Consider the following 6,000-nt stretch of genomic DNA (forward strand, 5'->3'; position numbering starts at 1 on the left):
TCATCAAAGCAAAGATTTTTACAGTTACTGTTCTCTCTTATTTGCAAAGGCTAAAACCCCTAATAAGCAGGTATATACTAGAAATAACCCCTAAAAATAAGCAAGTTGCAAGTAAAAGCTACAATTGTAGAACAATATGTTTTTAATTACCTTACAAGCATTGAGACAAAGCATGGGATAACAATGTTTGAGAATCTGCAAAACAAAACTTAATTAAGAAAAACAACTGAATTGGAACCCTAAACCTATCAAAAACAAATTCATAAATATTAAATCCAGAGATTCAACTCCACGTTAGCATCAGACGCAAGAAGTGTTCCACTATAGGCATCAGAAATTCCATCAGCCATTTTCCTTAAAAATCCTTGTAATCTAATCAATAAATCTTCATTTCGTTGGAGAGAATAGCATAAACTAGAATTAGAACAAAGTATCGTTTTGAACCTCTCTATATACTCGAATAACACTTAATCTCGGCTTCTCATGGTGCTTACCTTTAGCTTTTGATTCCTCGTAGAACTTCACTATGATTGACAACCTTGTTCGCCTTTGGCACTCCCTGACCCGATACAACCCATCACATAAGAAACAACTGAAGGATCCCTGTTTGCCCTTTCTCATAGTTGTCACGGTCTTGCTCTTCCTTTGGTGTGCATTCTGTTAGAGTAACTAATAAAACTAATAAGTTAGTTAATAGCAGTTAGCAGTTAAGAGTCTGTTAAGCAGTTGGCAGTTATCTCTATATAACGTGCATACATGGAAGTAAGGTTTTTTACAACAGTTTTACATCTCATAATTCACTTCTTGATTCAATATAGAAGTTGTACTGAATGTTTAACATGGTATCAGACTGCCATTGATCCTTGGCGAATTGGTTTTCTGTGGCCTTCATGTCTTGGCCCTCCAGTCCATCTGCAGTTCAGTCCGGCACATTTCCGATAGCTTCCAGCCTGCCCGATGGTATGGTTGATAGCAGATTTCTCTCTACTAAAAAGATTAATGTCCTTCTTGATGACACTAATTATCTGTTATGGAGTCAACAGATTTTTTTGGTGATCAAAACTTTCAAGCTTTAGCATTTTTTAGATTTCCGAACTGTTGCTTCCCCGCAGTTTCTTTCCGATGCTGATGGAGTACTTTAAGAAAATGTTGACTTTATTGGGTTTGAGCAATAAGCTAGTGCTCTTGCGTCTTGGCTTCTGTCTTCTGTAAGCCCGAGGGTTCTTCCTCACCTTATTGGTTTGGACACCAGCGCTCACATTTGGAATTCCATTGTTGTTCTTCATTGAAGCAAAACCACGTCTCGTCTGATGTTCTATAGGCGTGCTTTACACTCTCAGAAAAAAGGTGAGTTGTCTATGTGTGATTTTTTAGTAATGATTAAAGGATATTGTGCTAGTCTTGCCAGTTGTGGAGAGTCTATTAGTGAACAGCATGTCACGGCTATCCTAAATAGGCTGCCCTTAAATACGAATCTGTGATCACTATTATTGTTGAAACCATTTTTTAAAGGGATGTTTGAAAAATAGGGATCTGACTTTTGAAAAATGAAAACGGGAGTCGCCACCAACCTTTTTAGGTGTGATTGGATCACCTTATAAAACGTTTTGGTTACAAAAATTAAGAAAACAGGTTCGGGAGTTGGTTACGTACGAGGAAGGATTAACACCCTCGCAACGCCTAAAATTGGTACCAAATTGAATAGTTTTTTGTCTTAATGTCAAAAATTTGAAAGGATTTAAAAATAGGATCCCTTTTTTAAGACCAGAATTATTTAAGTTGAAAAATCGAGATTCCTTAGCTCCGAAAGAATACAAACATCACATCTAGCATGATAGGACACGATATTCTTAAACTCTCGTAACTGAAATCATCTCGTGATTAGGACACGATATTCTTAAACTCTCGTAACTGAAATCATCTCGTGATTTACAAAATCTATTTAGAAGGATACTTTAGGCATTTAGACAAACGGAAAATCGCAACCGAGCATGTTAGGGCACTATTTCCCGAATTCCTAAATACGAAAAACATTGCCTCATTTTAGAAAAACTTTTGGATAAAATATGACAATTAAATGAAATATATTTTTAAAAAAATAATGATTTGAATAAATTTTAAAAAATAATTTACTAAGAGTAATACTAAAAAAAATATTAAAAAATGAAAGAGTTTGATATGATACTAAAATTATTTTAAAAAAATTAAAATATATAAAAAAAATCAGGGAAACATGGATTAAATCAAAATAAAAAGGGTTGAAAAACGAAGATGAACAAAGAATAAAATAAGAACAAACCGTAGAAAATAAGAACGTAAGAGGGAAAGAAATTTGAGTGAAAGCTCTAAAAAATTTTTATTGTTTCCCAAAACTCCAGTGTGTTTACAATGAAGGGAGAGGCCTCTATTTATAGTTGAACCTCCTCAAATCCAACGGTACAGATTAATTACATCAACGGTTAAGATTAAAAGGTATCTACAAATTAAATCTCTAAGATTACAAAATCATATCTTCTAAGATTGCATATCATATCTAAGATTGCATATCATTGAAGATTATATTTCCATATGAGTCAAGCTTGTAGATGGACCTTAAATCTTTTCAAGCAATGGGCCATTCCGATCGGGCCAAATTATATTTGTAATTCTGGACTGAACTTGGACTTCATTTTTTTTGAACTTATTTCTGGGCCCAGACAAAATTGAGTGTCTACAGCTGCCCCTCTTTGCTCATTGCTGTGTAACAGGAATAGAGCAAATGTAATAGCCTGAATTTCAATGATGTCGAAAATAGTGGTTCGAGACCATCAAATCCGACAAATGAACTCGTAGATTATATTATTTAATATTTACGAGCCAAATGTAGTTTTTAAAAGATTTTTGGAATAGTAAATTGTGTTTTATAAAGATTTATTTGGTCAAGAAATTGATAAAAAGAGGTATCGAGATCTCGATGTTATAAACCGAGCCATAAATATTTTTATAAATATTTACGGAATGTCAATAAGGTAGCATTAAAATTTCGTTAGAAAATTTTGACATTTGGGTGGTCAATTAAATAAAAAAGAATTAAATTGGAAAATGTGTAAAAGTTGCTAAAATGATTAAATAGCTCAATTGTCAAATGAGGAAGGACCTAAAGTGAAAATAAGCCAAAAGGAGATATTTTGGGCAATAGCTGAGAAAAATCAGGAAATGGGTGAAATAAGGGCAAAATTGGAAAATTGTCAAAATTAGCTAAATAAAAGTGGGACTAAACTGGAATATCTAGAATTCTCTTCATTTCTCTTCATATTCATCAGCTGAAAAACAGCCATGGAAGGGGGTTCAAGCTGGTTTTCATGCTCTACCTTCATGTAAGTTTAATTCTTGCTTTCTCCTTGAAATTTCTATTTTTTTGGAATTTTACAATTGGGTCCAACTTACTATTTCATTAGTTTTTGATTCCATGGCTAATTTTTAAAGTTTTTATGGATGAGTGCTGAAATAATATGATGAATAATCATAGAATTGAAGCTTTAATTTTGGTATATGATGATTTTATCAAGTAAAATTAATGGAAATTCATTTTAGGACCTAATTAAGAAAGAGTTTGGAATTAATGTCTAATGCTAAAGTTCTGATTTTTAGGGGTTATGAAGAAGTTTAAAATGATAGACTAAAGTATTAATTGAGAAAAATTAGCTCAATTGAGGGGTTAACTGAGCAAGGACTGAATTGTATAAACTGTGAAATTTGGGGCAAAATGGAAATCAACATTTTTCACTAAAACTGTTTTGGACAGCAGCAGTATTGTAACTTTGAAAAATCACCAAAAATTATAGAAATTGAATTAGAGGATGAATAAAATATGAAATTAAATCTTATTGAGTCTAGTTTCTTATAAAAGAAACGATGTAAGTAATGGAATTGTGAATCATGGGATATAATAAATTTTATGATACAAGGTCAGAAGGATTTCGGGTTCCCCTATTTTGACTTTGGAAAATCATAAAAAATTGGATAAAAATAATTAGGGGCTTAAATTTATATGTTTAGAATCCTTAATGAGCCTATTTTCCATAGAAACAAACGACAACATCATTTGAATCTTGTACGAGGATATAATTAATTTTTAGTGAAAAAGAGTCGGAACTGTTAGACAACAGAACAGGGGTAACTTTAAAGAATAAACTGTACTTATTGGCTAAACCAAAAATTCTGAAAATTTTATGGTAAGAAGATATATGAGTCTAGTTTCAGGAAAAATTATCGGATCTTAATTTGGAATTATATAGCTCTAGATATAAATAATTTAGTGACTATGACACAGATGGACAACTTGAATATTCATAAAAGTAAATAATAAAAATTATAGATGATGTTACTTGCAAGTGTGTTATATACATTAAACATGGCTAATTTGCTTGTTTTAGGCTTAAGGACTAAATTGAATAAAAGTAAAACTTCAAGGGTAATTTTGTAAAAATGTCAAAATGACCAAATTGAAGGGAATGAATTGTTTTTATTATCTAAATTAATAAATTGAATGAAATTGTCAATTTAATATCGGGTGAAAATTGGGAAAATGGTAAATTACCAAAATGTCTCTAAATCTTGATATTTCTACAATTTTGCTAGGTAAGTTTATGTAACTTGAATTATATTCTTTAATGCTTGAAATATATGTTATTGATGTGAACATGATTTGAATGTTCATTGTATGAAAATTGATGAAACATTGATATATTTGATAAAATGGGAAGAAATCCCGGTTGAATGAAAGGAAATTTCGATGGATCTCTGAAAAGGAATTGGCGGTAAAAAGGATCTAGCCCGGACGGGTGATCCTATCCTGATATAGCCCTCCCGAAGAATATTTGGAAAATGGATTTAGCCCGGACGGGTAATCCGAATTAGGGTCTGAATTTAGCTTGGACTGGTAATTCAGATCCAAGCTCATTAGAGTAATTGTCGTTGCAGGGGATTTAGCCTAGACTGGTAATCCCGACAATACTCTATGAGTTTATATTATAGGGGATTTAGCCTGGACTGGTAATCCCACTGTAAGGATGAGGTTCGCGGGAGTGTGCTCTCTGATATGGAATGTGTAAGACCATGGTTGAAAGATACCATGGCAACCTGATATGAAATGTGTAAGACCATGGTTGAAAGATACCATGGCAACGTGATATGAAATGAATAAGACCATGGTTGAAAGATACCATGGCAACCTGACATGAAATGAGTAAGACCATGGTTGAAAGATACCTTGGCAACATGACGGGAAAATGAATAAGACCATGGTTGAAAGATACGATGGCAACATGACAGAAAACGAGTAAAACCATAGTTGAAAGATACTATGACATCATGTCGAAGATAAATAAGATCGAGGAAGAGAAACGCCAAGATATCTATTGAACAATCGATATTCAGGTAATATGTATCAGATGGAATGGTTATATGAAATGGTTGTGTGAAATGTTTATAGGAATTGGTCATATGGAAATATATGTACAAAATAGTTGTATGAAATAATTAAGAAGATAGATAAATGAAATAAGTATAGGTACATGGAATTTAATTTATGTTAAGTTTAATACGAACTATTATCGAAATAAATATATACAAGATATTAGGAAATGATGGTGCATGAAATATTGATATAACGAAATGAATGATATATGCTTATGAAGAAACAGTAAGAGAATAATAAATTTTGTGACATGTACATATATAATTATCTTTGATATGTTGATACAAGGAAATTATGTAAGTTGAGACTATTATTAAACTCAAGTGTGATATGTTGAGAAAATAGGTATATGAATGTTGAATTTATATGAAATATGTGCAAGTATACTAACAATGTTGTTGTTTGACGCTTAGACAAGTGCCAAGTTATTGATTGAATGGTAACATGTTTAATTATAAGGAGCATTGAAATGGTAAGTACTTAGATGAAAATATAATTTACGATTTTGTGAAATTTTTTTTATGATCTCAATTTTATTCTAG

The sequence above is a fragment of the Gossypium hirsutum genome, chromosome A02 (genome assembly GCF_007990345.1).
Source record: "Gossypium hirsutum isolate 1008001.06 chromosome A02, Gossypium_hirsutum_v2.1, whole genome shotgun sequence".
Taxonomy (NCBI): Eukaryota; Viridiplantae; Streptophyta; class Magnoliopsida; order Malvales; family Malvaceae; genus Gossypium; species Gossypium hirsutum.